The sequence below is a fragment of the Amia ocellicauda genome, chromosome 14 (assembly GCF_036373705.1).
Source record: "Amia ocellicauda isolate fAmiCal2 chromosome 14, fAmiCal2.hap1, whole genome shotgun sequence".
Lineage (NCBI taxonomy): Eukaryota > Metazoa > Chordata > Actinopteri > Amiiformes > Amiidae > Amia > Amia ocellicauda.
The window spans coordinates 4,366,857-4,379,480 of record NC_089863.1 but is presented as its reverse complement, the minus strand read 5'-3'; the positions used below and the strand labels follow the sequence as shown (position 1 = coordinate 4,379,480).

General features: G+C 42.7%; 8 non-coding genes across 8 annotated transcripts; all 8 read right to left on the bottom strand.

Moving 5' to 3' along the window:
- Positions 1–553: 553 nt before the first annotated feature.
- Positions 554–626, bottom strand: trnar-acg (transfer RNA arginine (anticodon ACG)). Its single transcript has one exon. It is a non-coding gene; the product is annotated as a tRNA-Arg (tRNA).
- A 1,516-nt stretch (positions 627–2,142) lies between these two features.
- trnar-acg (transfer RNA arginine (anticodon ACG)) lies at positions 2,143–2,215 on the bottom strand. The gene has a single exon. It is a non-coding gene; the product is annotated as a tRNA-Arg (tRNA).
- A 1,516-nt stretch (positions 2,216–3,731) lies between these two features.
- trnar-acg (transfer RNA arginine (anticodon ACG)) lies at positions 3,732–3,804 on the bottom strand. The gene has a single exon. It is a non-coding gene; the product is annotated as a tRNA-Arg (tRNA).
- A 1,516-nt stretch (positions 3,805–5,320) lies between these two features.
- trnar-acg (transfer RNA arginine (anticodon ACG)) lies at positions 5,321–5,393 on the bottom strand. The gene has a single exon. It is a non-coding gene; the product is annotated as a tRNA-Arg (tRNA).
- Positions 5,394–6,909: 1,516 nt separating this feature from the next.
- trnar-acg (transfer RNA arginine (anticodon ACG)) lies at positions 6,910–6,982 on the bottom strand. Its single transcript has one exon. It is a non-coding gene; the product is annotated as a tRNA-Arg (tRNA).
- Positions 6,983–8,496: 1,514 nt separating this feature from the next.
- Positions 8,497–8,569, bottom strand: trnar-acg (transfer RNA arginine (anticodon ACG)). The gene has a single exon. It is a non-coding gene; the product is annotated as a tRNA-Arg (tRNA).
- Positions 8,570–10,085: 1,516 nt separating this feature from the next.
- Positions 10,086–10,158, bottom strand: trnar-acg (transfer RNA arginine (anticodon ACG)). Its single transcript has one exon. It is a non-coding gene; the product is annotated as a tRNA-Arg (tRNA).
- A 1,516-nt stretch (positions 10,159–11,674) lies between these two features.
- On the bottom strand, positions 11,675–11,747 carry trnar-acg (transfer RNA arginine (anticodon ACG)). Its single transcript has one exon. It is a non-coding gene; the product is annotated as a tRNA-Arg (tRNA).
- Positions 11,748–12,624: the final 877 nt, after the last annotated feature.

Genomic DNA, 12,624 nt, shown 5'->3' with positions numbered 1-12,624 from the left:
GGGTGGGCATTAACTGGTGCAATCTAGCTAAAGTCCCTTGCTCAAGAGTAGTAAGTGTACCAGAGATTGCACACACCGTGCTGTGCTACAGGGTACAGAGCCCAAACCACTACTCCACACTGTATTCAAAAGTGATTGTCTATTCAAATGAATGTAGTGTTGTGGAAGTGTCTTATTGTAACAGAGTCTTATTATGAAAGAATTGAGATTAAACGGATTAAGCAACATGTCAGGATATTGGGTGTCAATGACACATTAACAGTGTCGACAAGGTGTGATACAAGTGCGCATTTCTGTTGACTACGGTTCAGGTGAGAGGCAGCAGTCGGGTACAGGTTGAATTGAATGAGCAGATGGAGCCATGAAGACATTGAATGTATGTTGCACCTCAGTCACACTGGTGCAATGGTTTGATAATCATCATGGAATGAGATTGGAGTGTGGTAGCGGTGACTTTGATGGTCCTCCCATGCCTGGTCCGGCACACTATGATGTAGTGTTGCTGGTCGCCAGATATGAGAAGAAAACAGTGAGAGTTGGTTGTAGATGCTGTCGAGCCAGGTAGGAGTCGAACCTACAGTCTTCTGATTCGTAGTCAGACGCGTTATCCATTGCGCCACTGGCCCCACGTTTGGACGCACTCAAGCAATCCGATGGAAACAGCTTCTTCTGTCCTGGAACAGGGTATCAGTGAACCCAAAGGGATGCAAAGTTCAGAGCGAACCTGCAGCCGGCGCTGCACAGGGCGGTGCTGCCACAGGAAGCAGCGGGGAATTAGCTCAGATGGTAGAGCGCTCGCTTAGCATGCGAGAGGTGGCGGGACCGATGCCCGCATTCTCCAGAGCTCCTTCATCTGCTACCAGACCCGTCTTCAGCCCGCAGGACAGCCCTGCTGAGATCCTCACAAGCATACGAGGGGTCGTCATTTTTCACTTCTTGATCACAACCACCATACCATTCGTAAATATATCCACCCCAATGTATTCACAACAAGAACAATACAGTGTATTCTGTTTTGAACAAACAGATGTATTTAGACTTCATCTAATATTCTGTATCAGTTCATATTACTTCGCTCTATGCTATAAAATATTACATTTTTACATAGATCTAAGAAAAAACGTATGTCCGTATGTAATACCAATTTTATGTTCACATTTCCCTCTGTGCCTTTACAGTTCTTCGTTGACATTTTTTCTTCTTTTCTATTTATATTTCCTCCTCTGCATTTCGTCTACTCTGTAAATAGAGATATAAAGAGAAAAACACCACCTCACCTTTTCAACTCACGTTCTCTTTCATATTTTGCCTTTGCTTGTTGTAGTGATGAGAAGGGCCAGAATGCATTGTACATTCATTTGTGCGACATGTATGGAGGATAATCCAAGGCAGAATTAAAAATAAATGCAGAGAGAAGATAATAATAAATACATGAATTATACATGTTGAACACAGAAATAAATCAATGGAGATTCATATCAACGTATTTTTTAATTCGATTTCTTAGCAGACACCATAGCCAGGGTGACTTACAGATGTTAACGAGATATTACCACATTTTGTTTTCCTTACACTTAACCCATTGGCATGGGTGGGCATTAACTGGTGCAATCTAGCTAAAGTCCCTTGCTCAAGAGTAGTAAGTGTACCAGAGATTGCACACACCGTGCTGTGCTACAGGGTACAGAGCCCAAACCACTACTCCACACTGTATTCAAAAGTGATTGTCTATTCAAATGAATGTAGTGTTGTGGAAGTGTCTTATTGTAACAGAGTCTTATTATGAAAGAATTGAGATTAAACGGATTAAGCAACATGTCAGGATATTGGGTGTCAATGACACATTAACAGTGTCGACAAGGTGTGATACAAGTGCGCATTTCTGTTGACTACGTTTCAGGTGAGAGGCAGCAGTCGGGTACAGGTTGAATTGAATGAGCAGATGGAGCCATGAACACATTGAATGTATGTTGCACCTCAGTCACACTGGTGCAATGGTTTGATAATCATCATGGAATGAGATTGGAGTGTGGTAGCGGTGACTTTGATGGTCCTCCCATGCCTGGTCCGGCACACTATGATGTAGTGCTGCTGGTCGCCAGATATGAGAAGAAAACAGTGAGAGTTGGTTGTAGATGCTGTCGAGCCAGGTAGGAGTCGAACCTACAGTCTTCTGATTCGTAGTCAGACGCGTTATCCATTGCGCCACTGGCCCCACGTTTGGACGCACTCAAGCAATCCGATGGAAACAGCTTCTTCTGTCCTGGAACAGGGTATCAGTGAACCCAAAGGGATGCAAAGTTCAGAGCGAACCTGCAGCCGGCGCTGCACAGGGCGGTGCTGCCACAGGAAGCAGCGGGGAATTAGCTCAGATGGTAGAGCGCTCGCTTAGCATGCGAGAGGTGGCGGGACCGATGCCCGCATTCTCCAGAGCTCCTTCATCTGCTACCAGACCCGTCTTCAGCCCGCAGGACAGCCCTGCTGAGATCCTCACAAGCATACGAGGGGTCGTCATTTTTCACTTCTTGATCACAACCACCATACCATTCGTAAATATATCCACCCCAATGTATTCACAACAAGAACAATACAGTGTATTCTGTTTTGAACAAACAGATGTATTTAGACTTCATCTAATATTCTGTATCAGTTCATATTACTTCGCTCTATGCTATAAAATATTACATTTTTACATAGATCTAAGAAAAAACGTATGTCCGTATGTAATACCAATTTTATGTTCACATTTCCCTCTGTGCCTTTACAGTTCTTCGTTGACATTTTTTCTTCTTTTCTATTTATATTTCCTCCTCTGCATTTCGTCTACTCTGTAAATAGAGATATAAAGAGAAAAACACCACCTCACCTTTTCAACTCACGTTCTCTTTCATATTTTGCCTTTGCTTGTTGTAGTGATGAGAAGGGCCAGAATGCATTGTACATTCATTTGTGCGACATGTATGGAGGATAATCCAAGGCAGAATTAAAAATAAATGCAGAGAGAAGATAATAATAAATACATGAATTATACATGTTGAACACAGAAATAAATCAATGGAGATTCATATCAACGTATTTTTTAATTCGATTTCTTAGCAGACACCATAGCCAGGGTGACTTACAGATGTTAACGAGATATTACCACATTTTGTTTTCCTTACACTTAACCCATTGGCATGGGTGGGCATTAACTGGTGCAATCTAGCTAAAGTCCCTTGCTCAAGAGTAGTAAGTGTACCAGAGATTGCACACACCGTGCTGTGCTACAGGGTACAGAGCCCAAACCACTACTCCACACTGTATTCAAAAGTGATTGTCTATTCAAATGAATGTAGTGTTGTGGAAGTGTCTTATTGTAACAGAGTCTTATTATGAAAGAATTGAGATTAAACGGATTAAGCAACATGTCAGGATATTGGGTGTCAATGACACATTAACAGTGTCGACAAGGTGTGATACAAGTGCGCATTTCTGTTGACTACGGTTCAGGTGAGAGGCAGCAGTCGGGTACAGGTTGAATTGAATGAGCAGATGGAGCCATGAACACATTGAATGTATGTTGCACCTCAGTCACACTGGTGCAATGGTTTGATAATCATCATGGAATGAGATTGGAGTGTGGTAGCGGTGACTTTGATGGTCCTCCCATGCCTGGTCCGGCACACTATGATGTAGTGTTGCTGGTCGCCAGATATGAGAAGAAACCAGTGAGAGTTGATTGTAGATGCTGTCGAGCCAGGTAGGAGTCGAACCTACAGTCTTCTGATTCGTAGTCAGACGCGTTATCCATTGCGCCACTGGCCCCACGTTTGGACGCACTCAAGCAATCCGATGGAAACAGCTTCTTCTGTCCTGGAACAGGGTATCAGTGAACCCAAAGGGATGCAAAGTTCAGAGCGAACCTGCAGCCGGCGCTGCACAGGGCGGTGCTGCCACAGGAAGCAGCGGGGAATTAGCTCAGATGGTAGAGCGCTCGCTTAGCATGCGAGAGGTGGCGGGACCGATGCCCGCATTCTCCAGAGCTCCTTCATCTGCTACCAGACCCGTCTTCAGCCCGCAGGACAGCCCTGCTGAGATCCTCACAAGCATACGAGGGGTCGTCATTTTTCACTTCTTGATCACAACCACCATACCATTCGTAAATATATCCACCCCAATGTATTCACAACAAGAACAATACAGTGTATTCTGTTTTGAACAAACAGATGTATTTAGACTTCATCTAATATTCTGTATCAGTTCATATTACTTCGCTCTATGCTATAAAATATTACATTTTTACATAGATCTAAGAAAAAACGTATGTCCGTATGTAATACCAATTTTATGTTCACATTTCCCTCTGTGCCTTTACATTTCTTCGTTGACATTTTTTCTTCTTTTCTATTTATATTTCCTCCTCTGCATTTCGTCTACTCTGTAAATAGAGATATAAAGAGAAAAACACCACCTCACCTTTTCAACTCACGTTCTCTTTCATATTTTGCCTTTGCTTGTTGTAGTGATGAGAAGGGCCAGAATGCATTGTACATTCATTTGTGCGACATGTATGGAGGATAATCCAAGGCAGAATTAAAAATAAATGCAGAGAGAAGATAATAATAAATACATGAATTATACATGTTGAACACAGAAATAAATCAATGGAGATTCATATCAACGTATTTTTTAATTCGATTTCTTAGCAGACACCATAGCCAGGGTGACTTACAGATGTTAACGAGATATTACCACATTTTGTTTTCCTTACACTTAACCCATTGGCATGGGTGGGCATTAACTGGTGCAATCTAGCTAAAGTCCCTTGCTCAAGAGTAGTAAGTGTACCAGAGATTGCACACACCGTGCTGTGCTACAGGGTACAGAGCCCAAACCACTACTCCACACTGTATTCAAAAGTGATTGTCTATTCAAATGAATGTAGTGTTGTGGAAGTGTCTTATTGTAACAGAGTCTTATTATGAAAGAATTGAGATTAAACGGATTAAGCAACATGTCAGGATATTGGGTGTCAATGACACATTAACAGTGTCGACAAGGTGTGATACAAGTGCGCATTTCTGTTGACTACGTTTCAGGTGAGAGGCAGCAGTCGGGTACAGGTTGAATTGAATGAGCAGATGGAGCCATGAAGACATTGAATGTATGTTGCACCTCAGTCACACTGGTGCAATGGTTTGATAATCATCATGGAATGAGATTGGAGTGTGGTAGCGGTGACTTTGATGGTCCTCCCATGCCTGGTCCGGCACACTATGATGTAGTGTTGCTGGTCGCCAGATATGAGAAGAAAACAGTGAGAGTTGGTTGTAGATGCTGTCGAGCCAGGTAGGAGTCGAACCTACAGTCTTCTGATTCGTAGTCAGACGCGTTATCCATTGCGCCACTGGCCCCACGTTTGGACGCACTCAAGCAATCCGATGGAAACAGCTTCTTCTGTCCTGGAACAGGGTATCAGTGAACCCAAAGGGATGCAAAGTTCAGAGCGAACCTGCAGCCGGCGCTGCACAGGGCGGTGCTGCCACAGGAAGCAGCGGGGAATTAGCTCAGATGGTAGAGCGCTCGCTTAGCATGCGAGAGGTGGCGGGACCGATGCCCGCATTCTCCAGAGCTCCTTCATCTGCTACCAGACCCGTCTTCAGCCCGCAGGACAGCCCTGCTGAGATCCTCACAAGCATACGAGGGGTCGTCATTTTTCACTTCTTGATCACAACCACCATACCATTCGTAAATATATCCACCCCAATGTATTCACAACAAGAACAATACAGTGTATTCTGTTTTGAACAAACAGATGTATTTAGACTTCATCTAATATTCTGTATCAGTTCATATTACTTCGCTCTATGCTATAAAATATTACATTTTTACATAGATCTAAGAAAAAACGTATGTCCGTATGTAATACCAATTTTATGTTCACATTTCCCTCTGTGCCTTTACAGTTCTTCGTTGACATTTTTTCTTCTTTTCTATTTATATTTCCTCCTCTGCATTTCGTCTACTCTGTAAATAGAGATATAAAGAGAAAAACACCACCTCACCTTTTCAACTCACGTTCTCTTTCATATTTTGCCTTTGCTTGTTGTAGTGATGAGAAGGGCCAGAATGCATTGTACATTCATTTGTGCGACATGTATGGAGGATAATCCAAGGCAGAATTAAAAATAAATGCAGAGAGAAGATAATAATAAATACATGAATTATACATGTTGAACACAGAAATAAATCAATGGAGATTCATATCAACGTATTTTTTAATTCGATTTCTTAGCAGACACCATAGCCAGGGTGACTTACAGATGTTAACGAGATATTACCACATTTTGTTTTCCTTACACTTAACCCATTGGCATGGGTGGGCATTAACTGGTGCAATCTAGCTAAAGTCCCTTGCTCAAGAGTAGTAAGTGTACCAGAGATTGCACACACCGTGCTGTGCTACAGGGTACAGAGCCCAAACCACTACTCCACACTGTATTCAAAAGTGATTGTCTATTCAAATGAATGTAGTGTTGTGGAAGTGTCTTATTGTAACAGAGTCTTATTATGAAAGAATTGAGATTAAACGGATTAAGCAACATGTCAGGATATTGGGTGTCAATGACACATTAACAGTGTCGACAAGGTGTGATACAAGTGCGCATTTCTGTTGACTACGGTTCAGGTGAGAGGCAGCAGTCGGGTACAGGTTGAATTGAATGAGCAGATGGAGCCATGAACACATTGAATGTATGTTGCACCTCAGTCACACTGGTGCAATGGTTTGATAATCATCATGGAATGAGATTGGAGTGTGGTAGCGGTGACTTTGATGGTCCTCCCATGCCTGGTCAGGCACACTATGATGTAGTGTTGCTGGTCGCCAGATATGAGAAGAAAACAGTGAGAGTTGGTTGTAGATGCTGTCGAGCCAGGTAGGAGTCGAACCTACAGTCTTCTGATTCGTAGTCAGACGCGTTATCCATTGCGCCACTGGCCCCACGTTTGGACGCACTCAAGCAATCCGATGGAAACAGCTTCTTCTGTCCTGGAACAGGGTATCAGTGAACCCAAAGGGATGCAAAGTTCAGAGCGAACCTGCAGCCGGCGCTGCACAGGGCGGTGCTGCCACAGGAAGCAGCGGGGAATTAGCTCAGATGGTAGAGCGCTCGCTTAGCATGCGAGAGGTGGCGGGACCGATGCCCGCATTCTCCAGAGCTCCTTCATCTGCTACCAGACCCGTCTTCAGCCCGCAGGACAGCCCTGCTGAGATCCTCACAAGCATACGAGGGGTCATCATTTTTCACTTCTTGATCACAACCACCATACCATTCGTAAATATATCCACCCCAATGTATTCACAACAAGAACAATAGTGTATTCTGTCTTGAACAAACAGATGTATTTAGACTTCATCTAATATTCTGTATCAGTTCATATTACTTCGCTCTATGCTATAAAATATTACATTTTTACATAGATCTAAGAAAAAACGTATGTCCGTATGTAATACCAATTTTATGTTCACATTTCCCTCTGTGCATTTACAGTTCTTCGTTGACATTTTTTCTTCTTTTCTATTTATATTTCCTCCTCTGCATTTCGTCTACTCTGTAAATAGAGATATAAAGAGAAAAACACCACCTCACCTTTTCAACTCACGTTCTCTTTCATATTTTGCCTTTGCTTGTTGTAGTGATGAGAAGGGCCAGAATGCATTGTACATTCATTTGTGCGACATGTATGGAGGATAATCCAAGGCAGAATTAAAAATAAATGCAGAGAGAAGATAATAATAAATACATGAATTATACATGTTGAACACAGAAATAAATCAATGGAGATTCATATCAACGTATTTTTTAATTCGATTTCTTAGCAGACACCATAGCCAGGGTGACTTACAGATGTTAACGAGATATTACCACATTTTGTTTTCCTTACACTTAACCCATTGGCATGGGTGGGCATTAACTGGTGCAATCTAGCTAAAGTCCCTTGCTCAAGAGTAGTAAGTGTACCAGAGATTGCACACACCGTGCTGTGCTACAGGGTACAGAGCCCAAACCACTACTCCACACTGTATTCAAAAGTGATTATCTGTTCAAATGAATGTAGTGTTGTGGAAGTGTCTTATTGTAACAGAGTCTTATTATGAAAGAATTGAGATTAAACGGATTAAGCAACATGTCAGGATATTGGGTGTCAATGACACATTAACAGTGTCGACAAGGTGTGATACAAGTGCGCATTTCTGTTGACTACGGTTCAGGTGAGAGGCAGCAGTCGGGTACAGGTTGAATTGAATGAGCAGATGGAGCCATGAACACATTGAATGTATGTTGCACCTCAGTCACACTGGTGCAATGGTTTGATAATCATCATGGAATGAGATTGGAGTGTGGTAGCGGTGACTTTGATGGTCCTCCCATGCCTGGTCCGGCACACTATGATGTAGTGCTGCTGGTCGCCAGATATGAGAAGAAAACAGTGAGAGTTGGTTGTAGATGCTGTCGAGCCAGGTAGGAGTCGAACCTACAGTCTTCTGATTCGTAGTCAGACGCGTTATCCATTGCGCCACTGGCCCCACGTTTGGACGCACTCAAGCAATCCGATGGAAACAGCTTCTTCTGTCCTGGAACAGGGTATCAGTGAACCCAAAGGGATGCAAAGTTCAGAGCGAACCTGCAGCCGGCGCTGCACAGGGCGGTGCTGCCACAGGAAGCAGCGGGGAATTAGCTCAGATGGTAGAGCGCTCGCTTAGCATGCGAGAGGTGGCGGGACCGATGCCCGCATTCTCCAGAGCTCCTTCATCTGCTACCAGACCCGTCTTCAGCCCGCAGGACAGCCCTGCTGAGATCCTCACAAGCATACGAGGGGTCGTCATTTTTCACTTCTTGATCACAACCACCATACCATTCGTAAATATATCCACCCCAATGTATTCACAACAAGAACAATACAGTGTATTCTGTTTTGAACAAACAGATGTATTTAGACATCATCTAATATTCTGTATCAGTTCATATTACTTCGCTCTATGCTATAAAATATTACATTTTTACATAGATCTAAGAAAAAACGTATGTCCGTATGTAATACCAATTTTATGTTCACATTTCCCTCTGTGCCTTTACAGTTCTTCGTTGACATTTTTTCTTCTTTTCTATTTATATTTCCTCCTCTGCATTTCGTCTACTCTGTAAATAGAGATATAAAGAGAAAAACACCACCTCACCTTTTCAACTCACGTTCTCTTTCATATTTTGCCTTTGCTTGTTGTAGTGATGAGAAGGGCCAGAATGCATTGTACATTCATTTGTGCGACATGTATGGAGGATAATCCAAGGCAGAATTAAAAATAAATGCAGAGAGAAGATAATAATAAATACATGAATTATACATGTTGAACACAGAAATAAATCAATGGAGATTCATATCAACGTATTTTTTAATTCGATTTCTTAGCAGACACCATAGCCAGGGTGACTTACAGATGTTAACGAGATATTACCACATTTTGTTTTCCTTACACTTAACCCATTGGCATGGGTGGGCATTAACTGGTGCAATCCAGCTAAAGTCCCTTGCTCAAGAGTAGTAAGTGTACCAGAGATTGCACACACCGTGCTGTGCTACAGGGTACAGAGCCCAAACCACTACTCCACACTGTATTCAAAAGTGATTATCTGTTCAAATGAATGTAGTGTTGTGGAAGTGTCTTATTGTAACAGAGTCTTATTATGAAAGAATTGAAATTAAACGGATTAAGCAACATGTCAGGTTATTGGGTGTCAATGACACATTAACAGTGTCGACAAGGTGTGATACAAGTGCGCATTTCTGTTGACTACGTTTCAGGTGAGAGGCAGCAGTCGGGTACAGGTTGAATTGAATGAGCAGATGGAGCCATGAAGACATTGAATGTATGTTGCACCTCAGTCACACTGGTGCATTGGTTTCATAATCATCATGGAATGAGATTGGAGTGTGGTAGCGGTGACTTTGATGGTCCTCCCATGCCTGGTCAGGCACACTATGATGTAGTGCTGCTGGTCGCCAGATATGAGAAGAAAACAGTGAGAGTTGGTTGTAGATGCTGTCGAGCCAGGTAGGAGTCGAACCTACAGTCTTCTGATTCGTAGTCAGACGCGTTATCCATTGCGCCACTGGCCCCACGTTTGGACGCACTCAAGCAATCCGATGGAAACAGCTTCTTCTGTCCTGGAACAGGGTATCAGTGAACCCAAAGGGATGCAAAGTTCAGAGCGAACCTGCAGCCGGCGCTGCACAGGGCGGTGCTGCCACAGGAAGCAGCGGGGAATTAGCTCAGATGGTAGAGCGCTCGCTTAGCATGCGAGAGGTGGCGGGACCGATGCCCGCATTCTCCAGAGCTCCTTCATCTGCTACCAGACCCGTCGTCAGCCCGCAGGACAGCCCTGCTGAGATCCTCACAAGCATACGAGGGGTCATCATTTTTCACTTCTTGATCACAACCACCATACCATTCGTAAATATATCCACCCCAATGTATTCACAACAAGAACCAAACAGTGTATTCTGTTTTGAACAAGCAGATGTATTTAGACTTCTTCAAATAGTCTGTTTCAGTTCATATTACTTCGCTCTATGCTATAAAATATTACATTTTTACATAGATCTAAGAAAAAACGTATGTCCGTATGTAATACCAATTTTATGTTCACATTTCCCTCTGTGCCTTTACAGTTCTTCGTTGACATTTTTTCTTCTTTTCTATTTATATTTCCTCCTCTGCATTTCGTCTACTCTGTAAATAGAGATATAAAGAGAAAAACACCACCTCACCTTTTCAACTCACGTTCTCTTTCATATTTTGCCTTTGCTTGTTGTAGTGATGAGAAGGGCCAGAATGCATTGTACATTCATTTGTGCGACATGTATGGAGGATAATCCAAGGCAGAATTAAAAATAAATGCAGAGAGAAGATAATAATAAATACATGAATTATACATGTTGAACACAGAAATAAATCAATGGAGATTCATATCAACGTATTTTTTAATTCGATTTCTTAGCAGACACCATAGCCAGGGTGACTTACAGATGTTAACGAGATATTACCACATTTTGTTTTCCTTACACTTAACCCATTGGCATGGGTGGGCATTAACTGGTGCAATCCAGCTAAAGTCCCTTGCTCAAGAGTAGTAAGTGTACCAGAGATTGCACACACCGTGCTGTGCTACAGGGTACAGAGCCCAAACCACTACTCCACACTGTATTCAAAAGTGATTATCTGTTCAAATGAATGTAGTGTTGTGGAAGTGTCTTATTGTAACAGAGTCTTATTATGAAAGAATTGAGATTAAACGGATTAAGCAACATGTCAGGTTATTGGGTGTCAATGACACATTAACAGTGTCGACAAGGTGTGATACAAGTGCGCATTTCTGTTGACTACGGTTCAGGTGAGAGGCAGCAGTCGGGTACAGGTTGAATTGAATGAGCAGATGGAGCCATGAACACATTGAATGTATGTTGCACCTCAGTCACACTGGTGCAATGGTTTGATAATCATCATGGAATGAGATTGGAGTGTGGTAGCGGTGACTTTGATGGTCCTCCCATGCCTGGTCCGGCACACTATGATGTAGTGCTGCTGGTCGCCAGATATGAGAAGAAAACAGTGAGAGTTGGTTGTAGATGCTGTCGAGCCAGGTAGGAGTCGAACCTACAGTCTTCTGATTCGTAGTCAGACGCGTTATCCATTGCGCCACTGGCCCCACGTTTGGACGCACTCAAGCAATCCGATGGAAACAGCTTCTTCTGTCCTGGAACAGGGTATCAGTGAACCCAAAGGGATGCAAAGTTCAGAGCGAACCTGCAGCCGGCGCTGCACAGGGCGGTGCTGCCACAGGAAGCAGCGGGGAATTAGCTCAGATGGTAGAGCGCTCGCTTAGCATGCGAGAGGTGGCGGGACCGATGCCCGCATTCTCCAGAGCTCCTTCATCTGCTACCAGACCCGTCTTCAGCCCGCAGGACAGCCCTGCTGAGATCCTCACAAGCATACGAGGGGTCGTCATTTTTCACTTCTTGATCACAACCACCATACCATTCGTAAATATATCCACCCCAATGTATTCACAACAAGAACAATACAGTGTATTCTGTTTTGAACAAACAGATGTATTTAGACATCATCTAATATTCTGTATCAGTTCATATTACTTCGCTCTATGCTATAAAATATTACATTTTTACATAGATCTAAGAAAAAACGTATGTCCGTATGTAATACCAATTTTATGTTCACATTTCCCTCTGTGCCTTTACAGTTCTTCGTTGACATTTTTTCTTCTTTTCTATTTATATTTCCTCCTCTGCATTTCGTCTACTCTGTAAATAGAGATATAAAGAGAAAAACACCACCTCACCTTTTCAACTCACGTTCTCTTTCATATTTTGCCTTTGCTTGTTGTAGTGATGAGAAGGGCCAGAATGCATTGTACATTCATTTGTGCGACATGTATGGAGGATAATCCAAGGCAGAATTAAAAATAAATGCAGAGAGAAGATAATAATAAATACATGAATTATACATGTTGAACACAGAAATAAATCAATGGAGATTCATATCAACGTATTTTTTAATTCGATTTC